The following is a 25,388-nucleotide window of genomic DNA, read 5'->3' on the forward strand; positions in this document are numbered from 1 at the left end:
TTTAATGAATTTGCTTAGTTTGTCCTCTTGTCTTGTGAGTCAATAAGCCACAGGGTCCACAAACATTAATCAACATAATTAGCAAACATTCATTGTTCCAGAATCAAAGAGGAGACAACAAGCAGGATTATACAAATGCTGGTCTGTTCTTATTGACCAGGCACATAAATACACAAAGATAATAGTGTATTTCTCTTGGATTAACAAATCTAAACGTCTGTCTTATTAAGATTATAGTCTGTATCGTCACATTTCTCCCCCAATCTTAATTAGCCAGACATGATAGGATCCCAATCATCCTTCTCCACTTATTGGAGACAGTCCATCAGCATGTCTTTAAAGGAGTTGTCCGCTACTTTTTCATACGGATAGGGCATCAATGTATGATCGGCCGGGGTCCCGCACCCCCGCCAATTAGCTGTTATCGGTGCCGGCGGCGGCGGACGCAGGCCAGAAGTCCTTACCTGCGATGCTTGGCCGTCAAGTTGTAGTGGCCGCCACAGGGTACTGCACATCAGCCTCCCATTGAATTGATTAGGAGGCGTATGTGCAGTACCCCTCGAAAGTAGAAAGTAGTGGACAACTCCTTTAAGTACAGACACAAATGTAAGAGCTCTCACCTTCATGAGAACAAAACTTTGCTTCATCCAGTTTCCTCAGAGCATATTCCATGCCTTCCTTGCGAATAAACTCCACACGTAATTGAAGAAAACAGACTAGTATCCATTGTGTCCACACATGCCGTCCTCTGCATCCTGTGGTTCCTGTATTAAATCCGTTGAGTGTCGGTGGCCTGGTGTTCAATCCGTTGAAGCTGGCACAGCTCCTGTAGTTGCTGTTTCTTGTTGCTGCTGTATATCCTCTCCGGTCCTCCTTCCAAGGCCGGGCTGGTGGGGTTGGACATAGTAGCATCCGAAACCCGCTGTGTATGCCTCACCTATGGTCTGTTGGGTCTGTCTACATGCCTCCCTAGTTGTGGAGTCCTTGGATGGTGTCTGCGAACACCAGTCCTCTTGCAGCTCCCCCAGATCTGCACCTGGTTTTCTAAGCAAGGAGCACGCGCTTGTAAACTCTTTGTTACGCAGTTTGCAGGCGCTGCTCTGAAGCTTGCCGGATTGTTAGAGTCCCTACACTTCTCCAATTCAGCTGAAGCAAAGCTGCCTCTGCAAGTATCATTTGAGTGTGCACAGTTTGGGCCAGAGCCTCAGTCATACTGCTATCCCAAACTGTCAATCTTCAGGAGTGCATAGCCACTGACAAGTAGGGAGGCTGGGAAAAGTATGCTCCTGATGTAAAAACATTAGGCTATCCCTTTAAAAAATATATATTTTTTAATAATATCTTCTAGGCTTTGCAAAGTTATTAATTTTTGTAATATATTTGATTAACTTATTTTGTTTCTTTCTCTTCCAAACATTATGCTGCAGTGCTGTATGAATACCCACTTCATGCTCCTTTAGAAGCTGCTTTCAACTGCTGCTTAGTATAGAACTGTACACTATGTTCAAACAGGACTTTCCCTGTCGGAGCCTCTCTGTTGTCAATGCCTGTGCTCAGGCACAGGATTTCCCTCACACTGAATGTAATGTATAGTTAATGCTCCTTTAGAAGCTGCTTTCAACCGCTGCTTAGCAAAGAAGTGGGAATTGAAACAGCACTGCATTATAGTGTTTGAGAGAGAAGGAAGCAAAACAAGGTAATTAAGTATATTGCAAATGTTCATAACTATGTCTTTTCCTTGTAATGAGTACTCTTGCTAGATCACAAAAAATGGTATTCATGGTTGCCTCTTAAAATGTTTAGGTCATATGTCTTGGCACATCTAGAAGTTACACTCCACTCAGTATAGGTTCCTTTATCTGTTCTGTGTTTCTTCAGCAATACATTTTTGCAATTTTTTGTTGCCATTTATTAGCTTTATCTCTGACCCCATGCAGTAATAACAAGTAACCACCAGATGTCACTCTTGTACCTTCCTAGATACTTTTTCCTCATTCTGTGTAGTGTTGGATTATGTTACTTAATATTATCTTAAACTACACTTCTGGGTGTCGCAGCCAAGGGGTTGTCTGGGATACATTTTTTTTACCCTTAGGATAGCTGCTGTAGAATATATAAAACTCATCAATATTCACCCTCACCATTGCTTCTCTGCCATTGATTTACTCTTTATTGACAGGCTTCAGGGTTGGCTTCATGAGCACAGCACGTGTACTGCTGCAGCCAATCACTGGGCTCAACGGACATGTATACTACAGTTGTGACGTCACCACTACAAAGTAAGAGGGATGTTGTTTTAGAGTGGCGCAAGAGGGTTTCCATTTCTTAAACTTGCCATACACATAAGATTAGGGCCATCCAGAATGCAGCTAATGAATCGTATGTCAGGTCATGTGAACAATCCCACATGCCACAACACTTAAAAAAAACCATAAATTAACAGAATGGGATTGTGGAAAGTAGCAAATGATCAGCCATAATTACCGCCATATGCTGGAAAAAAACCTTTCTAATATTAGGTCTTGCTCAAAATTGCCATTACATTGCGGCACAAGCAGAATAACATATCTGGTTTTGCCACAATAGGCTATAAATGAATCATAGAATCATAGAATCATAGAATCATAGAATGGTAGAGTTGGAAGGGACCTCCTGGGTCATCTGGTCCAACCCCCTGCTCAAAGCAGGATTCACTAGATCATCTCAGACAGATGTCTGTCCAGCCTCTGTTTGAAGACGTCCATTGAAGGGGAACTCACCACCTCTCTTGGCCGCCTGTTCCACTCATTAATCACCCTAACTGTCAAAAAGTTTTTTCTAATATCTAATCTGTGTCTCCTCCCATTTAGTTTCATCCCATTGCTTCTAGTCTTTCCTTGTGCAAATGAGAATAAAGATGATCCTTCTACAATGTGACAGCCCTTGAGATATTTGTAGACAGCTATTAAGTCTCCTCTCAGTCTTCTTTTTTGCAAGCTAAACATTCCCAAATCCTGCAACCGTTCCTCATAGGACATGGTTTGCAGACCAGTCACCATTCTGGTCGCTCTTCTCTGAACTTGCTCCAGTTTGTCTATGTCTTTTTTAAAATGTGGCGCCCAAAACTGTACACAGTATTCCAGATGAGGTCTGACCAAAGAGGAGTAAAGACCGATAATGACTTCACGTGATCTAGACTGTATGCTTCTGTTAATACATCCCAGAATTGTATTTGCCTTTTTTGCTGCTGCATCACACTGTTGACTCATGTTCAGTCTATGATCTATTAGTATACCTAAGTCTTTTTCACATGTACTGTTGCTTAGCTCTATTCCTCCCATTCTGTATATGCTTTTTTCATTTTTATTATCCAGATATAATACTTTGCATTTTTCCCTGTTAAAAACCATTCTGTTGGTTGCTGCCCACTGCTCCAGTTTATTTAGGTCTTTTTGAATCCTCTCTCTCTCTTCTCTAGTATTAGCTATCCCTCCTAGCTTTGTGTCATCAGCAAATTTAATCAGTTTACCCTCAATTCCTTCATATACATGAATATATATACAGTACAGACCAAAAGTTTGGACACACCTTCTCATTTAAAGATTTTTCTGTATTTTCATGACTATGAAAATAGTACATTCACACTGAAAGCATCAAAACTATGAATTAACACATGTGGAATTATATACTTAACAAAAAAGTGTGAAACAACTGAAAATATGTCTTATATTCTAGGTTCTTCAAAGTAGCCACCTTTTGCTTTGATGACTGCTTTGCACACTCTTGGCATTCTCTTGATGAGCTTCAAGAGGTAAACTGATGTGTTAATTCATAGTTTTGATGCCTTCAGTGTGAATGTACAGTTTTCATAGTCATGAAAATGCAGAAAAATCTTTAAATGAGAAGGTGTGTCCAAACTTTTGGTCTGTACTGTATAAGTACATTATTCTAACACCACATTGTGATTTTGTGAATAACACTTTCATTTAGCTTCCAGCAGGGGGCAGCCGAGTTCCCTTCTCTGAGATGTACTACAGAATGAAGACTTTAGGCTTCTTACATAAATAAGTCTGCATGTAATGTTGCACTTTTACATCCATACATACTTACAATTAATTAAAATTCTCACCTCGAAATAGGAACCTGGGGCTAAATGAGGCAATGGGAGTCTCATTATATACGTATCAGTATTCATGTATAAATGTATCACGTCCCCAAACGCTGTTAACCTGCAGATATGGGGTTAACGGTCACCGCTCAGCGCACCCTGCACGCCCCAGCACTTTGATTGACAGCTCGGTCTGCAGTGCATCTGTGTAGAGCAAGCTGTCAATCAAAATGCCGGGGTGTACTTACTATTCACTGAGCGATGACTCGTATATGACTGAAAGTGTGCGATAGTAACACATTTAATTCTCTCCTTGTAGCCGCTCTTTCAGTATAGCAGCCACAGAATTGTAACACTATAGACCTGCAGATTAACCCCATATCTGGGTATTCCCATCTCCCATGTGCAGGGCATTGCAGTAGCTTATGTATCCATGGTTACAACTACTCACAAACTGACAGCTCGTAACCATGGATACCTAAGCTACTGTAATGGCCTACATGAGGTAAGTGACATAGCTAATCAGAAGAACTATACTACATTTCTAATTGGAGGTATTTGCTAATATTATCACACCTTCTACATATTGGGATAGGACCTTGGAAATGAGAATACCCCTTTAAGGTGTATACTTCATAGACATCCAACTGGAAAGGACAAAGGGGAAGAGCATTGTTTGGACTATGCTGACGATATTAGTCATTACCAAGAACACTCCCAGACATTCTGATTGGCTGACTAAAATACACCTCCTCATATTGTCCCTCTCTCCTGTCCTTTTCAGTTGGACACCAGCACAATATGCCGCTCTAACAAGAATGGTGCTTTGAATTGAAGCTTTCCCCATTTTCAAAGGAGTCCATTGTAAATTTCTACTATTTTGCTTTTCATACAGTCATGGCAAAAGTGTTGGTACCCTTGAAATTGTTCCAAAAAAGGAAGTATTTCTCCCAGAATATTATTGTAATTACACGTTTTCTTATACACATGTTTATTTCCTTTGTGTGTATTGGAATAACACAAAAACAACAGAGGGGAAAAAAGGCAAATTGGACATATTTCACACAAAACCCCAAAAATGAGTCAGACAAAATTGTTCCCACTCTCAACTTGATATTTGTCTGCACACCCTTTAGATTAAATAACTGCAATCAATCGCTTCCTATAACCATCATCAAGCTTCTTACACCTCTCAGCTGGAATTTCGGAGCACTCTGTCTTTGCAAACTGCTACTGGTCTCTTATATTTGCAGGCGTCTTCTCCCAACAGTAATTTTAGGATCTCTCCACCGGTGTTCAATGGGATTTAGATCCGGACTCATTGCTGCCACCTCAGAACTCTCCATCACTTTGTTTCCATCCATTTCTGGGGGCTTCTTGAAGTATATTGGGGTCATTATCCTGCTGGAAGACCCATGACCTAGGATGCAAACCCAGCTTTCTGACACTGGGCACTACATTGCCCCCCAAAGTCCTTTGGTAATCTGCAGATTTCATGATACCTTGCACAGTCAAGGCACCCAGTGCCAAAGGCAGCAGAACAACCCCAAAACATTTTTGAACCTCCATCATATTTGACTATAGGTACTGTGTTCTTTTCTTTGTAGGCCTGATTCCGTTTTCGATAAACAGTGGAATGATGTGCTTTACCAAAAAACTCTTACTTGGTCTCATCTGTCCACAAGACGCTTTCACAGAAGGATTTTGGCTTACTCACATACATTTTAGTAAACTGCAGTCTAGCTTTTTTATGTTTCTGTGTCAGCAGTGTGGTCATCCTGCATCTTCTGCCATAGCGTTTCATTTCATTCAAATGTCAATGGATAGTTCACCCTGACACTGATGCACCCTGAGCCTGCAGGACAGCTTGAAGTTCTTTAGAACTTGATTGGGGCTGCTTATCCACCATCCGGACTATCCTGCATTGCAACCTTTCATCAATGTTTTTCTGCCGTCCATGTCCAGGTAGATTAACTATAGTGCCATGAGTTGTAAACTTATTGATTATGTTGCGCACCATGGACAAAGGAACATCAATATTTCTGGAGATGGACCTGAAACCTTGAGATTGTTGATATTGTTCAACAATTTCAGTTCTCACGTCCTCAGACAGTTCTCTTCTCCTCTTTCTGTTCTCCATGTTTAGTATGGCCCACACAGTAATACAATGCAAAAGATTGAGTCAACTTCTCCCCTTTTTATCTGGTTTCAGGTGTGATTTTCATATTGCCCACACCTCTTACTTGCCACAAGTGAGTTTGAATGAGCATCACATGCTTAAAACAAAGTTGTTTATCCACAATTTTGAAAAGGTGCTAACAATTTTGTCCGGCCATTTTGGGGGTTGTGTGTGAAATTATGTCCAATTTGCCTTTTTGTTCTGTTTTTTTGTTGTGTTGTTCCAATCTACACAAAAGAAATAAACATGTGTATAGCAAAACATGTGTAATTGCAATAATTTTCTGGGAGAAATGCTTAATTTTCTGGAACAATTTCAAGGGTGCCAACACTTTCAGCCATGATTGTATATGATCTCTAGATCATTTCTCCATCACTGGGACAACCATAGCTCACTAGAATGGGGGTCCGAAGGCTCCGGTCTTACTCACTACGGTCGGAGATAGAATGGATCAGCATGGTCACTGCTGCCTCTCCATTACAAGTCTATGGGTCTGATGGAGACAGCATCTGGCTGGTTTTTCAGCTGTACACAGTGAATGGAGCAACAGTGTATAACATCCGGCCCCTCACACCCAGTGTATAGCATCAGACCCCTCGTCCCCTCGGTGTATAACATTTGGCCCCCCTGTGCCCTCTGCCTTTACTAACATGTGACAGAGCGCCCGGTGGTGCAGAGCTCACTGATACCAGCGTGATCCTGTAATAGGGGCCACCGGGGTAACAAGTCCGTTCATGACATTTCTTCCTCCTGAATCTTCCCCATAACCTGTGAGTGATATTAGTGAGAAGTGAAAGGAATCACAGTAACTCAGCCACGAAGTGGAGACCCTGTAACGTTATAGAGCGGGGGACCGAGTGCTGAGGAGCAGAGGGCGGAAAAATCACCACCGCTCTGCTGACCCCATAACTGTAGAGTCTAGAGCTCCTCTGGTATAACATCAACACAAACACAGCTCCCCCACCGGGAGCTTCATAGCCGAGCAGCTGCATGCAGCCGTACATCACCAAGCACAATGCTGAGCGTCGGATGCAGTGGTGTAAAGCCGCCACCACTGGACTCTGGAGGAGACGTGTTCTGTGCAGTGACGGATCACACTTCTCTATCTGCGTCTGATGGAGGAGTCTGGGTTTGGTGATTGCAGGAGAACGTTACCCCCTGACTGCATTGTGCCCCCTGTACAGATGGTGGAGGAGGATAATGCTATGGGCTGTTATCAGGAGGCGGCTTAGTTCCTCTGCATGGAAGTCTTAATTCTTCAGCACAAGACATTTTGGACAATTGTAGCTTCAGCTTTGTGGGAACAGTTTGGGGAAAGTCACCTTTTCTGTTCCCCATGACTGTGCCCAGTTGGTTGGAGGAGTTTGGAAGAACATGACCGGCCACACAGAGCTTGGACTTATATTAGATATTATGGATATTATGAGCCGGACCTCTTTCTAACATCAGGGTCTGACCTCACAAATGCTCTTCTGGATGAAGGGGCAAAAATTCCCACAGACGTCTCCAAAATTGTATAGAAACCATTCCCAGAAGAGCGGGAGCCGTTATATCTACAAAGGGAGGTACAACTCTATATTAATGTCTACGATGTAGAATAGGAGGCCATAAACGCTCCTGTAGGTGTAATTTGGAGGGGGCACTTTTCTGCATATAGTGTATATGCCTATGAGGCTGCTTGTTTGGGATTTGTTGCCCACGTCTTGGTGCAGATACCACCGGACATCTTTAGGCTATGTTCCCACGTAGCAGATTTGATGCAGAGCGTTTTTGCCTCTCTCTGGCAGAAAAAAACACATGCAGATTTACATGCGTTTTTTCGGCCAGAGAGAAGCGTTTTTTCTGCGTTTTTACATGCGTTTTCGCAAGCAATTTTCCAAGCGATTTTGAGCATCACTTGGAAACGTGCTTGACAAGTTGGTCACACCATATAAATCCATGCAACCGGCATGGATTTATAATGTGTGAACAACTGATGCTTTAAATGCAGCATCTATAGTAAAAAAAAAAAAAAGAGAATTAAAACGTTAAAAATAAAAAAAAAACCTGTATACTCACCTCTCCAGTCTCCTCCCGGCGGCGATCCTGCGATCCTCTCTCTTCAGCGTCCCGCGGTGTACTGTCAGGACTTGCGGTGACGTCATTTAGTCAGCTGATGGTCACGCGACCATCACCTGACCGCCGACGTCAGCGGTCGCGTGACCATCAGGTGCCTAAATGACGTCACCACAGGTCCTGACAGTACACCGCGGGACGCCAAGGAAAGAGGACGTGGCCGGGAGCAGACCGGGGGCCGCCGGAGAGGTGAGTATACAGGTTTTGTTTATTTTTAACTTTTTTATTTCTTTTTTTCATCGCGTGGTAGCCGGGATGAAGAGGACTTGTAGTCTCCTCTTCATCCCGGGTACCACACGCACCGCGATTACGCTGCAAATTCGCGGCCATTGAATTTAATTGAAACGCATTAAATCCACATATACCTGCGGGTTTGCTGCGTTTCAATGTTCCTCAATGGCCGCAAATTTGCAGCGTAATCGCGGTAGAAATGGTCATGCTGCATTTTGCAACGCAATGCGAATTTGGCGCGCAAATTAGCGCATCATGTGCACAGCACATCCGAATTCACATTGCTTTGCATGGCAGACTGTTTTACAAGCGTTTTCGCGGCGTTTTCGCAGCCATAAAAACGCCGCAAAAACGCTACGTGGGCACATGGCCTTACAGGTCTTGTGAAGTCTGTGCCTATCCAGGTCAGAGCTACATAGGGAGACCTGCGTATCCTTAGGTCCGTGGTCTTTATGTTCGGCAGATCAATGTACATCTTGTCAGTTTTTCGGCCCTTTCTTGCAGACTTCCAGTAACACTTGTATATAAGTGGTTGATGTGTCCTCTGGGTTAGGAAGCCGGAGTTGCAGCGTTTACTTCAGCTGTAACTTATTTTTCTTAGCTCATTCTGTACTTCTTCCTTGTCTTCTTTAAAAGAAACAGCCCAGATCTTGGCAGTCCGTCATTTTGGCAGCCGGCCCAGACGTCAATCCTGTCTTACTTTAAGTTTGGCACTGATCTCCCATTCTATTTATGCAACTGTGCAGGTCTGCCACCTGAAGTGGGGATCGGAGTGGAGGTCGGACTGAAACAATATAGTAAAAACATAATATATTCACTTTACAAAGCTATTCTCAGCAGGGGAAAGGTCAGGTTCGGAAAAGCTGGACCTAATAGTGCTCAGGGCACGGTGTACTGCACTGATCTCCTACGTGTGGCTGTGGCAGAACCACAACTTTCAGCATGCACTGCCAGCTGGAGAGCCACAGGATGCAAACCACTAATGGCAGAGCCCTATCAGTGCTCCCATTTTATATGTTAATGAGCCTGGCTGTGATGTAATAAGATGGTTAATCCTACAACCCACTTACCGTAAGACTTAAAGGGGGTTGTCTAGAAAAATAAAACTTTGTGAAAATTAATGAACTTAGTCATACTATTGGCACCCACCTGGATCCAATGGAGGCCACCCTGTGGTCTGCACAGAGAATGAAATTCGTGATATCACGGTTCCGCCGGACCACTGCAGCCTGTGATTAGCTCCAGCGGTCAGGTGACCTGTCTTTGATCAGACCACGGAGTGGACTTCACTGGATCCAAGTGGGTGCCGGTATTTTTTTTTACATATTCTGTCTCCGGGGCAAAGTTTTACTTTGCCTGGACAACCCATTTAAATATTTAACAGTGACACATAATTAAAAATAAGATCTGTCAACAGCATCTTGTCACCAGAGGATCTAGAAAGTAGAGTCGAATAAAATGCTTTGCAGAACCCTGGTCCAGTGGTCATGTTAGTAGTCCATGACCTCCGGACCAGAGCCCTGCAAACCTCCTCCATCCTGTTGGCACATTCGGCTCCTCTTTTGACTGCATGGTCGAGTGCGACCTAATAATCAGAAGAAGCACTGAAGATTCTAACAGAAAGAAGGAGGTTTGCAACAAAGGTCCTACAAATAATTTTTTCCCTCAACCAGAAAGACTTTGTATGTGCTAACTGTATAGTCAATGTGATGAATTGAGGAGCATCACAAGTGAGGAGGCAGGATAGATTATGCAAGGTAAAGCCACGGCCCCACTATCAGTATTTGGTCAGTATTTTTTCTCAGGAGTGGGAGCCAAAACCAGGAGTGGGTGATAAATGCAGAATTGGTGACTTGTTTCTATTATACCTTTTCTCTGATGGTTCCTCACCTGGTTTTGGCTCCCACTCCTGAGAAAAAATTGGGGTTTGGTGAGATTTGGATTTACGATTCCTACTGGTGGGTTTTCTCGAGTGACAGTACCAGTGATGAATACTACGAAACACGAAATTAGACTGGATCCAAAGACTGTGTTGGTCATATTGAAACCGTTAAAATGGTATATCCAGCCAGTGTGAGACCCGCCCAGGGGTCTACCGAGAATTCAGTCTCCCCACCAAGGAACAGGATTTGCCTGGGGAGGAAATTGCACTACCCACCTCAGGGTCCTGGGATCCCCCAGTATCCCTGGAACACTTGTGTGCTGAAGATATAGCGATAGCAAAACAGGCGATTCAGGAGAAGTACAGTAACTTAAAGAGGCAGCTCCAAGAGCATCTGAGGAAGCACGGGAAATGAGTGTGGCAGAAGAAACTTCTGTGACCGAAGAACCCGTGGTCTCTGAGGAACAGAGGATGTCGACTCGAGAAGTGAGGAGGCCCATGATGCTGAAGTATGAGACACTTGGTGAACCGAGTCAGATGCCAAGGACTGTCGACTGGAAACGGGTATCTCTGCCTACGGACCAGTTAAGCCCACTGGAGTGGTATTCACCATCGAGAGGCAGTATGGAAGATGTTGCCTACTGGAAAGACTTGTTTTCATGCTTTGATTGTCCTTAAAAAACTTTGTAGAAACAAAGAACTGTTAAAGCATAGAGAGAGAGAGAGAGCTGGTTGAAGACGTACGAAAAGCTCCAGCTGTAGAGATGCTGATTGTTTTAATTGTGTTAATTGTTTATTTCTTACAGGAGTCCTACAAGAAGAAGGTCATAAGATTAGGTTGTTATCAATGTTTATGAACGTTATACCAATTTGACAATGCCAATTTGTATATAAAGTTATCCAACTTTCACCACTGTCCACGAATTGGTCAGATTGACCAATTAAGACGAATGTCGAGGACGACATTTAAAAAGGAGGGAAGAGTGTGACATGCAGAAGTAGTGCTGTTGCAGAGTGTGACATGCCGAAGTAGTGCTATTGCTTTAAAAGCATTCAGCAACTATTAGAAGTAACACAAGCACAGGAGACAGGAAGTGTTGTGCTCCCGAAGTATCCAGCAACTAGAGGGGTTAACACAGTCACAGGAGAAGGGGAGTGTTTTAGCAGAGCCCCAGGGGTTTGTGGGGAAGTTGTTTACTGTTCTGGCTGGAGCCATAGAGAAAGGTGGTGTGTGAGCTGTATCTCACAGAAGACAAGGGAACAGAATTTAGGTCAGGAGGGAAGCTAAACACAGGTCAGATAGACTCGCTGAGCTAACAGTGTGGAGTATTATCGGACAGAAAGATAAGGACTGGAAGGAATCGTGTCATAGGGATCATCTCCCTCATCAAACCCTCCCCCACTCCATCTCCATGCAGGATAAAGAATGATGTGTACTAGTGAGTCCTTGTGAAGGAAAAGCCTGCTGTTTATGCATAGAATTGTGCTGCTAAGAGATCTAATCTGTGCTGAATTATTCTACTGAAGAGACAGACGTTACTGTGCCTGCTTTATTAGACTGTACTGTAATGAAGATTGTTGCTGTAATATCCCTGAATTGCACTGGCCGTGCTTCATATTAAATTCCACTGTTAAACTGTTGAAAAAGACTCTTGTCAGATGTGTCTGGTCAGCAGTTTAATCTATTGTGTGTCTGAGAGAAGCTGCAGCCTATGGTCGCCCTGAGTAACGGTTCCCCCAGGATTCCAACGAATTCATTGAACCCTATCATTAAACCCTATCTGAACCTAGTGGCGTGCGTGTAACAAAAATACTGACCGAATACTGATTGTGGGGCTGTGGCCTAATAGTGATAGTTTCTGCTCCTGTGCCACCACATGGTGCTTCTAGTAAAAAAAATACCTCTATGATACAGCATGCAGATAAAATGCCACAAGGCTACAAAAATAAATGTATGGGCCTTTGTACAAAATCAGAAGCACGTATCAGAGGTATAGTATCAGCCCATACATTTCCAAGGACGTATATATTATGAGTAAAATGATTGGGTTGCTGGAAGAAGTCCACTGGGGCAATTATAGACTCATACGTCCTGTCCTTTCAGGAAGAATTTTTAGCAGTCTCCTTATCAGAGGCAGGATTACCATGACAGGTAACACAGCTGATAACACAGGATCCACCAATAACAATAAGGGATGTCACAGCCGACCTCCTCCCCTTCCCTTCACAATGAGCTTTGCACACGCTTATTAGATGCTTCAATACAAATATAGGGTCTGAGTCTGTCCATTGCGGCTAATGTTCAAGTGTTATTGGAAATTTAGAGTCCAAAAAAGCCTTAGTGGCTAGTGTGAAAATTATAAAATTTCTCATTTTTATTTTTAATACAGATCATGATATGGAAAAAAACAAGATTTAAAACAAAATACATTTAAAGAAAGCGAGTTGTCACCTATCCATGGGAACCAGCACCGACTGGCAGATTAGGGAACTTTTATCCCTATAACAAAATGATGCGGAAGGTCAGATACCCGAAATTGCTCCATTTATTCTTTATTAGGCTGCCGGAAAAAAGCCAAGCACAGCTCTCGGCGGCCCCATAGGGAATGAATGGAGGGCAGGTGGTGGTGAAATTTCCCCCCAAAAATTCTGATATTGTTTTTTTGTGTTTCTACAGCATTGATACTGCAGTAAAATGACCTGGCAATATGGTTCTCCAGGTCAGTGCGATTACGGCGATACCAAACTTGTCCAGTTTCTTTTTTTAATTATTTTAGTGGTGAAAAAAATTCTGAAATTTGTAAAAAAAAAAATAATAATTAGTGTCGCTATTTTCTGAGACTCATAACTTTTTAATTTTCATGTGCACAGTGAGTGCTTGTCTCCTTCACTCTGAGCTGAGGTTTTTATTGATACAATTTTGGGGATCTAGATAACTTTATATTGTATTTGTGGGGGAAAGGCGCCAAAGAAAAAAATGTCAATTTTGGATTTTCAATTTTTTTTAATTGTACAGTATAAATAATATTAGATTTTGATAGATCGGAATTTTTGAGCAAATATGTTTATTTATTTATTTTACATTTCTTTATTTTCAATGGGGGAGAAGAGGGGTGATTTGTATTTGTTCAAAAGATATAGGAGCCTAGCACATGGAAATTGCTCCGAGTCCGTGCCCCCTTGGGCTTGATCCTACCAGCATGCCTAAGTCATATCCTATGACACCACTGAGGGATCAGGTGGCAGACACCCGAAATTCCTCCAGTGAAAGCTTGCCACACATAAAACCTTCAGATTATTCCACTATACTTCCAGAATGCATGGAATGAAAGCCGGCCAGAAGTCCGCTCCGTGCAAGGAATATTCTTACTATTATTGGGTCATATTACAGGACGCTAATCCCTGTCTGTCACTTTGTTTGAAAGGTGCAGTCTGCCTATCAGATATGGATGGACGCAGTCATGCCAATGGTTTTGTCAGTCCCAGCAATGCTTCATCTTCGGGGTTTTATAAGAATTGCTTACATCAGGTTGGTTCGAAGCAAACGTCTGTGCAGTAGGGCAGAAAATGATTTCTGAATTATGCACAATATTGACTCGGTGGGTCTTAAAAATCTGGACAACTGAAAATGCAAGCCAAATAAATGGGGATGTTCCACCAATAAATATTATATTCATTGTAAAGGTCATAAAAAATGAAAATTTTCATTTATATGCTGATAATAATTCAATGAAAAGTCATTAGATGTACATATGTACTATGGTGCCACCTGGTGTTCAAAATGTATAATATGCACATCCACCCAATGATCTGCATTGGGTGGTCGCACATGCTCAGTCCCTATCACCGCTGCCAGGTATTTTCATAGTGATCCTCTGTTCACTGCCGCCAATAGTAAGCTTTCTACCCTGCATGCCAGGACAGAAATAAGGTAGTGTAGCAGTATAAGGGACTATTTTGCCAGTTGTCAGAGGGAGAAGGAGACTGATTCTGTCCAGTTCCTACCCCAGCAAGACAGATTAGCAGCACCAGGGGTGAAAACTGTGGGGCAAACCTGATTCACTATGCCATACTCCACCCCTCCAGTCCCTGCCCATGGTATAGTATAGTAGTGTATCAGTCACTTTTTTCTGTTGCCAGGTCTCTGTGATGTTGTTGGTTTTTTTTTCACAAAGTAGGGCAACCACTAGAAATAGGTTTTGGTCTGCTTGTCAGGAAAGGAACAAAGTCTCTATTGTAGCATTGCAGTATAGCCAAGAAGACCCCTTCTGCCTGGAGAGTAAGAAACTATATTGTCAGCTGCCAGAGGGGGAAGGAGACTGATTTTTTAAGGGGGGAAACTCTGGGGCAAACCCGATTCACTGTAATAATCCGCTCCTTTAGTCCCTGCATTGGGAATGGAATAGTATATCAGTTTTAATGATGTTAAGATGCCCCCCACATTACTTCCTTGGGTAACAACCCTTTATTAGTCAGATTGATGTTGCTTCACAGTTTTCACATCACCCCCTTTCTATCAGCATTTACTTTTTTTCCTATATCACTGCTGTCTAACCTGATTACATCTGAAATAAACCATGAGAGGTGATATCAGGATAACCCTCATGAAGTAATGCAGCACTACAGATGCTGACACTAGGGGATTGCAGCCCTACAATGTAGGCTATACTGTCTATGTGACAAGGAATGGGCGCAGATGATGTTTTTGTGTAAAAATAATTCTCATCTCCGCTTTCTTATTATGATTCTGGTGCAGTTAACAAATCTTGTAAACTTTTGCACAAGTTTAAGATGGGTCATTTAAGAAGAACATATACCGTACATTTGACAATTTATAAAGGGGTTGTTTGAGATAAAGGAGTCTAACAATACGCTATGTCTGGTGTTACAGCTCAGTCCTATTCAATACCAGACATAACCTATGGAAGGAGTCGTGCTATTTCTTGAGAAAAACAGACTTTTTTCAATTATACACAACCCCTATAACAAATAGATGATCAATGGAAATTTGCAAAAACAGGACAAGAGCATCCAAGGGCCAGTAAATTAGGAAAACAGTAATTCATGCCAAATTTAATTAGTTTTTTTTAAGGTAAAGAACATATTTACTGTCTGACTTCCATGGGATCCTTTACTATTAGTTAATTAAATCTTAAGCAGGAATTAGAAGGATGGAGAATTGCTTTCCCTTTTACTTTCTGATTTATTTCATTTGATATTTATATGATAAATAGACAATCTGCAAATCACTTTGTTTAAAAATTATGTTTCTTTATCGCTCTACAGGAAGTGGTGGGCGGGTCTTTATCTCTACAGGAAGTGGTGGGCGGGTCTTTACATCTACAGGAAGTGGTGGGCAGGTCTTTATCTCTACAGGAAGTGGTGGCGGATCTTTATAGCTCTACAGGAAGTGGTGGCAGGTCTTTATCTCTACAGGAAGTGGTGGCGGATCTTTATCTCTATAGGAAGTGGTGGCGGATCTTTATAGCTCTACAGGAAGTGGTGGCGGATCTTTATAGCTCTACAGGAAGTGGTGGCGGGTCTTTATCTCTACAGGAAGTGGTGGCGGATCTTTATAGCTCTACAGGAAGTGGTGGCGGATCTTTATAGCTCTACAGGAAGTGGTGGCGGGTCTTTATCGCTCTACAGGAAGTGGTGGGCGGGTCTTTATCTCTACAGGAAGTGGTGGCGGATCTTTATCTCTTTAGGAAGTGGTGGCGGATCTTTATAGCTCTACAGGAAGTGGTGGCGGGTCTTTATCTCTACAGTAAGTGGTGGCGGATCTTTATCTCTATAGGAAGTGGTGGCGGATCATTATAGCTCTACAGGAAGTGGTGGCGGATCTTTATAGCTCTACAGGAAGTGGTGGCGGGTCTTTATCTCTACAGGAAGTGGTGGCGGATCTTTATAGCTCTACAAGAAGTGGTGGCGGGTCTTTATCGCTCTACAGGAAGTGGTGGGCGGGTCTTTATCTCTCTACATGAAGTGGTGGCGGGTCTTTATCTCTCTACAGAAAGTGGTGGGCGGGTCTTTATCTCTCTACAGGAAGTGGTGGCGGGTCTTTATCGCTCTACAGGAAGTGGTGGCGGATCTTTATAGCTCTACAGGAAGTGGTGGGCGGGTCTTTATCTCTCTACAGGAAGTGGTGGCGGATCTTTATCTCTCTACAGGAAGTGGTGGGCGGGTCTTTATCTCTCTACATGAAGTGTGAAGTGGTGGCGGGTCTTTATCTCTCTACAGAAAGTGGTGGGCGGGTCTTTATCTCTCTACAGCAGAGGTCCCCAACCGCCGGTCCGCGGACCAGGACCGGGCCGTTGGAGTTTTTCAGCCGGTCCGCGGCGCCGCTGACAGTTGTAGAGGATCAGCAGGGAGAAAGCCAGCATGTGATCAGTAGCCTATAAGAAAAGAGGAGGAGGGACTGGCAGTGAATAGATAATTAGCCATGCGGCCCTACTCGCAGAATGTGCTCAGGCAGGAGCAGGGACAAGCAGGTCATGTGTGTCCAGCGCTCCTTCCCCTCCTGCTAGCTGCGAGTTGGAGGGGGAGGGGCTCTGGATGCTAATGGGCAGCTAGATATGACGTCAGGTGTCCCACCCTTATGACTCCTGTAGCTGTGTTCTGGTGTCGTGCGGCCCAGCAGCAGATTTTCTGGTTAAAGTGAAAAAAGCAAATAACAGTGAAAATTCATAGCAGTAGTGGCTGTGTCCAGTAGCAGCAGTAGTGGTCATCATCATCAGATGGGACCTAGATGGGACCGTCTTGTTGCAGGAAAACAAGCCCAGTGCTCCCACTGATCCAGGGAAACAAGCCTGGTGCTCCCACGCATTCTGAACCTATGGTAAGTTGAATCACATTCTCATTATAAATGTCATAATTATATGATAAGTATGCACTAAGCTCCACCCCTCCATAACCCCACCCACATATGACAAAAGCCCCGCCCCCACCCCCACCGGGCCATTGAAAACTGGTCTTGCTTAAAGCCGGTCCCTGGTGCAAAAAAGTTTGCCGACCACTGCTCTACAGGAAGTGGTGGCGGATCTTTATAGCTCTACAGGAAGTGGTGGGCGGGTCTTTATCTCTCTACAGGAAGTGGTGGCGGATCTTTATCTCTCTACAGGAAGTGGTGGGCTTGTCTTTATCTCTCTACAGGAAGTGGTGGCGGAACTTTATCTCTCTACAGGAAGTGGTGGCAGATCTTTATCTCTCTACATGAAGTGGTGGCGGGTCTTTATCTCTCTACATGAAGTGGTGGCGGGTCTATCTCTCTACATGAAGTGGGGACGGGTCTTTATCTCTCTACAGGAAGTGGGGGTGGGTCTTTATCTCTCTACAGGAAGTGGTGGGCGGGTCTTTATCTCTCTACAGGAATTGGTGGAGTTATTCATCTCTCTACATGAAGTGGTGGTGGGTCTTTATCTCTCTACAGGAAGTGGTGGGGGTATTGATCTCTCTACATGAAGTGGTGGCGGGTCTTTATCTCTCTACAGGAATTGGTGGGGTTAATCATCTCTCTACATGAAGTGGTGGCTGGTCTTTATCTCTCTACAGGAAGTGGTGGCGGCTCTTTATCTCTCTACAGGAAGTGGTGGACAAGTCTTTGTCTCTACAGGAAGTGGTGGGTGAGTCTTTATCTCTCTACAGGAAGTAGTCGCTGGTCTTTATCTCTACAGGAAGTGGTGGGCAGGTCTTCATCTCTACAGGAAGTGGTGGGCGGGTCTTCATCTCTACAGGAAGTGGTGGGCGGGTCTCTATCTCTACAGGAACTAGTGACAGGTCTTTATCGCTCTACAGGTCTACAGGAAGTGGTGGGCTGGCCTTTATCTCTAAAGGAATTGGTGGGCTGGTCTATCTTTCATCAGGATGTGGTGAGCAAGTCTATCTCTCTCACAATGCTTACAGGCCTAAGGCTATGTACCCACGATGCAGAAATGCTCCGGATTTTTCCTGAGCGTTTCTGCATCTCCCTGGCAGAAAAAAACACATGCGGATTGTACATGTGGATTTTCAGCCAGGGACAAGCGTAAGTGAAGCATTTTGCACATGCGATTTCGCATGCGGGTTGTCGAGCGCTTTCCAAGCGATTTTAGCATCACTTGGAAAGTGCTTGACAACTTGATCACACTATATAAATCCATGCAACCGGCATGGATTTTATATAGTGTGACCAAGTTAGTTAAAAAAAGAATAAAAATGGTAAAAAATAAAAAAAAAACATTATACTCACCTTCCAATGGCCCCCGGTCTCCTTCTCTGATGCGTCCGGTCTCCCCGGTGTCTCGCGGTGGTGTAAAAGGACTTTCCATGATGTCATTTAGTCATGTGACCTGTCACATGACCGAATGACGTCATGACAGGTCCTTTTACTCCATCGTGAGCCGCCGGGAAGCCAAGACGTACGGGATAGAAGACCGGGGGCCATTAGAAGGTGAGTATAATTTTTTTTTATTTTAAATTATTTTTTTTTACAGGTACTATGGTACCCGGGTCTGGAGGAGGGTCTCCTCTTCTCCAGACCCGGGTACCATCCGCACATTGAATCACTTAATATCCGCATGTGCACATGTAGTCATGCAGATATTAAGCGATTCAATGCAAGTCAATTGCGGCATAAACGCCGCGATTCCTCAAAATAATTGGTAGTGCTGCAGATTTTTCCGCAATGATAATCCGCAGTGGAAATTTCCGCAGCATGTCCATAGCACATGCGGATTATCATTAGGAACATAGCAGACCTTCTACCAAGAGGTTTTTAAGCGTTTCTGCGGCGGAATTGCCGCTGCGGAAACGCTTAAAAAACTCATAGTGGTCACACAGCCTTACAGTGATGGGGCTTTCAGCTCAGGACAGGCAAGTCATTGTCACATTGTAGAAGGATCATCTTTATTCTCATTTGCACAAGGAAAGACTAGAAGCAATGGGATGAAACTAAATGGGAGGAGACACAGATTAGATATTAGAAAAAACTTTTTGACAGTTAGGGTAATTAATGAGTGGAACAGGCGGCCACGAGAGGTGGTGAGTTCCCCTTCAATGGACGTCTTCAAACAGAGGCTGGACAGACATCTGTCTGAGATGATCTAGTGAATCCTGCATTGAGCAGGGGGTTGGACCAGATGACCCAGGAGGTCCCTTCCAACTCTACCATTCTATGATTCTATGATTCTATTCTATGAAATAATGGCAGAAGCAATGCATGGGAAGTGAGGGAGAGAAAGTTCAAGCTCCTGTAGTGCTGTCAGAATGCTAATAAGGAGGAACCACCCACTCAAAAAGATTAAATGGAAAGTTAAAGAGCATGAGAAATGGGACAGTCCCTGCACATATTATACTGGTATGTGCACCAACAACAGCTATGAATTGTGGGGGATTATGGAAGCCCAAACCATGCTTTTCTATAGGTTTTGTGTGGACCAGCCTCGTGTAAAGGGTGTGGAGGGTGAAACATACACCAGTCCTTATTGACAAGCCCAACATCATAATAGGGGCTCAGTTAGGCCTTGGCTATAGGCTAACATCTGTATATATGAGATGTTACCTGCCGCCTACACAGCAGCGCATATTATACAGTTCACTACACGGCACAGTGGGAATATTTCTGTCATGATGATACAACAGAAGGGATTCAAGATGAAAGATCTCGGGTAAATGTCAGCAGTTTTCAGAGTCATCACATTTCAGTTGTCACATGGGAAAGGGGCAGAGGATTTTAGAAGACAAGAAGAAGTCATTTGACAACTTAGATGAGTTCATGGGAAGAGACGGCTGAAGGAAAGAGGGAGGGTGAGATGTTTATAGAGACGTCTGCCCAACGTGGGCAAATGCAAGAAATCTTTAGGACAAAGATTCCACCAGCGAATGGGAGGAAAGTAAGAAGCAACATAAACATGTGTAAGGAGGGTTTAAGCCTCTTCTTTCTTCTCTTGGATTTTGGCGCTAAGGAGGGTTACTAATAACCACAAGAATAGCTTTTCATCTCTGGCAATCCATACTGGAGGGCAGCATTGGCCAAATGTTTGGTGTAATCCGCAATACAGCTTCATCATTTATACAGAAAATTCTTCCTTGCCCTGTCTATATGAATTATAGAGTCAGAAGAAGACTCAGAAAGTTAAGGGGTGCCAGATGGCCCCTGTTGCCCCCTCAAATATAATGGCAGATTTCTACCATAACAAATGATCATCGGTGGAAAGAATCATTGTTCATTACGACTGACTGACAAATGTTTATAATGGTTCGGCATGTTGGATCTTTTGGCTGATGATTAGCCCTTGCTCCATGTTGGATATTTTGGCTGAAGATCAGCCCTGGCTCCATGTTGGATGTTTTGGCTGAAGATCAGCCCTGGTTCCATGTTGGAACTTTTGGCTGATGATCAGCCCTGGCTCCATGTTGGATCTTTTGGCTGATCAGCCCTGGCTCCATGTAGGATCTTTTGGCTGATGATCTGGCCTAGTTCCAGATTTGATCGTTTGGCTGATGATCAGCCCTGGTTCCACGTTGGATCTTTTGATTGATGACCAACACTGGTTCCACGTTGGATCTTTTGATTGATGACCAACACTGGATCCGTGTTGGATCTTTTGGTTGATGATCAGCACTGGTTCCATGTTGGACCATTTGGCTCCATGGCCATGGAGCTCTGGCTACATGTTGGATCTTTTAGCTGATGATCAGAACTGTCTACATGTTGGATCTTTTGGCTAATGATCAGCCCTGGCTTTATGATGGATCTTTTGGCTGATGATCAGTTCTGGCTCCATGTTGGATCTTTTGGCTGATGATCAGCCCTGGCTTTATGATGGATCTTTTGGCTGATTATCAGCCCTGGCTCAATGTTGAATCTTTTTGGTTCCATGGAGCTCTGGCTCCATGGTGGATCTTTTAACTGATGATCAGCATTGTCTCCATGTTGGATCTTTTGGCTGATGATCAGCCCTGGCTTTATGATGGATCTTTTGGCTGATGATCAGCCCTTGCTCCATGATGGATCTTTTGGCTGATGATCAGCCCTGGCTGCATCATCAGCCCGAAAAAAAAAGCAATATTGTAAATGTAGTCTGTGAAGTGTTTGGGACCTTTGACAAACAATCATTCATTAGACTGCCGAATGATCATTTCATCTAATGTGTTGGCTAAATCCATCCATAAAAATCCACCATATTGGCTTACAAATACGGATATGAAATACTGAATGTGTGAACGTGGCCTAAAAAAGGAATTTTTCACCTACATATTTTTTTACTATTTAAATCCAGATAGTGATACATATTAATTTTATCCAATTTGTTTTTATGTCATTGTGGCACCATTTTAAAAATGTATTTTGTGTATTTGATTATAGAGGTCACCATCTTGCCCGAGCTGCAGTTTTGCCATGATCAGATATATGCTTTACAGCATCCACCTGGACCATATGTAAGACTAGACTGGCGATGTTCATTGACCTCTCTGGGAGAGTGTTGTGGGTATGCTATATGATCTGCACTGAGACCATTGTGCAGGGAGAGTGAGCTGTGACTATTGTGAATGGTGCCTTTTGATGATAATCACATGACTGCTGAGAAGTGATATCTGCAGAACAGGAATTATCAGCCTATAACAAGACTCAGAGTGAAAACTGCAAGATTTCAGGATGTTTCTTTTAAATATGGATAATGACATGAAACAAATTCTTAAAAATATGTTTCACATAAAAAATGTTGATGACGTTTCAGATAAAATTCCAACTCCTTTCTGCCGGCTAAAAATAAAGGGACCAATGTTTTTGCCGGAGAAGCTGCTCTGTCCAACGAACAGTGAATGCACCACATCCCGACTTATAGCACTTATTGTTTTCTACAGCTTGTTTTTCCTATAACCAGTCAGCAAGGTTGTTAATGTGGGCATTTTGTGTACAGAAAAAATTTGATTCTGCATGTAAAAATGCAACTGCGATTTTTTACTTGTATTTTTTTCCCATGCTCTCCAAAAAAAAGCCTATAGAGGAAAAGAAAAGGCAGCGTCATTAAACGCACAGTGGGCATGATTTTTCATAGAATCACATCCACTTTGCGTAGACAGGTAGATTTTCTGCCCCCCAAAAATGCAGTATTTACGCTATGTGGGAATGACTAGCCCAGGGGGATGGGGACGACTCGGTACCCGGGCCTTTTGCCTGGCCTTTGGGGATGTCGCGGTGGTCGGCTCCCGGGCCCGTACCCTGGGGTCAGCTTTAAAAAGGGGGTTGCATACTGGGATAATAGGTTTGTTAGTTTTATGAAAGTTCGTGACGCCACCTGTGGCTTCTGGTGAGAATCACCAGCGCTGCGCAGTCCACTCAGGCCGATGATAAGGCAGCTCGATGGTATAGCTCCCCACAGGTGAAGCTGGGCCTCAGGGCAGCGTACGGAGAGGGGGATGCAGGACAGGCAAGACCCAGCCGGGTCAGAGAAAGAACGGGGACGGACACGGTAGTCACTTCAGTACCTTTTACTGATGGAAATTCAGGCACATCCCGGAGCAGTGTAGGGTGAAGGGCCTCCTGTTACTTGCTTCTGCGTAGTAAGTTTCTGACCTGCCTGGAGCTAGGCCTAACTTTGTCCCTGTCCTGCGCTGGCTGACCTTGTGGTAGGGCCTTCTCTTGGAATACACGCTCCTCAGCTTGCGGGGCCTATGTGTCTCGCGGTTCTGTTACGTATCAGCACTTTAGCGATCCTGGGACCTGTAGTTCTCCAGGGATTCCGGTTATGCCTTACTGGGTCGTAGAGATCCCGGTAAGCTTCGGACCCGGTGTCCGGTAAATTCTTCGGGGTGAGCTAGTTAAGCTCCTCTGCCCCCTATGTACTAACTCTCCACTCGCCTTCGGCCTACTCGGGCCCTCACTAGGCTATACACACTAAAGGCAGCTTGCCGCGCTTCACCGATCTTATGGCGCCGGCACACCTAAAGCTCTAACTGAGCTACCACTGAGTCTAGACTGGCTTACCTCTGCAGACAGACTTCTGCAGGCAACGAACCGAGAACTCTGTCCCTCTCTGACTGTGAGCAGGAACCCTGTTCTGGCTAGACTGCCAACTGACACTAGACTGCACTGCCTGGCTCCACCTTCCCTATTTATCTCCCTAACGACCGGCTCCCTCTGCTGGTCTGAGGTGGAAGGTGGAGATGTGTGAATGTTTATGGGGGCCTCTTGTGGAGGAATCCATCAATGCACACTTCTAGGATCTGTGATACCAAGCGCAGCTGGGCATCACAGGAACATGGCCTAACACTTCTGCTTTAGGTTTGGAGCAGAAATGCAGCGGCTGAAGGTAGTACTGGCATCTCTGCTCTGGTATTACCTTATAGAGGACCTGTTACCTGGTAAAAATGGCCGAATTTTGCTCTCATTTTTTCCCACTGTCCCCCTAAGTATACCATTTTGTATTTTAAATCCGCCATGCGGATCCAGAGATATGGGCCTTTTAATTCAGTGCTAATTTTTATGGGTATTTACCAAGGGTCGTATCTTACTGACTGGTTAGGGTCCAAGCGCTGGGACCTACACTGATCGGCAGAACGGGGATTTTTTATCCCTTGCGGGGCACTTTCATCCCTGTTCCATGGGACTGCCGGAAAACACCGAACACAGCGCTCAGCATAAAGAATATAGCAGTGACGGTCGGGTCATGCCCATTGTCACTCCATTTCAGCAAAGTTTAAAGTGCCCCGTTTTACTGAGCAGTGCAGGTCCCAGCTGTCGGACCCCCACTACCGCATGACTTATTTTCTCCTGACAATCCCATTAACATCTACTACATTATATGTACTCAGAACTTAATGCTGTGTGTTATCTGTGTTGTTAAATTTTTCTTTTGGGGAAAAGTGTTGTGGCATCAATTCGTGTTTGTGCCCATGATTTTTTCTGACCCTAGTAACGCTGCTGCCTCATATGGAACAGATTTTCTGCAATTTTTCCTTAGAAAATCAGCACCAAGACCACACCAAAATGTGTATTTGTCACATGCGGATTCTGCTGCATATTTCACCCTATGTAATGCAAAGCGTAACCATCGTTTTAATTATTATTTCATGAATCAAAAGTACACATGAAAATAAGCAACTTTGCAATGTATCTTATCAGAGGAATCTGCTTCTTTTTTCCCGACTGATTATTCATTCTCAGTCATGGGTAAAATCTGTATTCATGTATAACAGATTTTCTCATTGCTGAGAGAGATGACAGTTGGTGCTTTTAAAACTCTATGGAGGGGGGAAGAGCTAGAGGAACACAGTCATTCAGCTATTGAGGAGGGAGGAGCTAGAGAAACACTGGCATTCTGCTATGGAGGGGAGGAGCTAGGGGAACACTGGCATTCTGCTATGGAGGGGAGGAGCTAGGGGAACACTGGCATTCTGCTATGGAGGAGGGAGGAGCTAGAGGAACCCTGACATTCTGCTATGGAGGGGGAGGAGCTAGAGGAACACTGGCATTCTGCTATGGAGGAGCTAGAGGAACATTGGCATTCTGCTATGGAAGAGGGAGGAGCTAAAGGAACACTGGAATTCTGCTATGGAGGAGGGAGGAGCTAGAGGAACACTGGAATTCTGCTATGGAGGAGGGAGGAGCTAGAGGAACACTGGAATTCTGCTATGGAAGAGGGAGGAGCTAGAGGAACACTGACATTCTGCTATGGAGGAGGGAGGAGCTAGAGGAACACTGGCATTCTGCTATGGAGGAGGGAGGAGCTAAAGGAACACTGGCATTCTGCTATGGAGGAGGGAGGAGCTAGAGGAGCACTGGCATTCTGCTATGGAAGAGGGAGGAACTAGAGGAACACTGGCATTCTGCTATGGAGGAGGGAGGAGTTAGAGGAACACTGGCATTCTGCTATGGAAGAGGGAGGAGCTAGAGGAACACTGGCATTCTGCTA

This window comes from Phyllobates terribilis, unplaced genomic scaffold (assembly GCF_046119375.1).
Source record: "Phyllobates terribilis strain yellow unplaced genomic scaffold, ASM4611937v1 Scaffold_9__5_contigs__length_417890890, whole genome shotgun sequence".
Lineage (NCBI taxonomy): Eukaryota > Metazoa > Chordata > Amphibia > Anura > Dendrobatidae > Phyllobates > Phyllobates terribilis.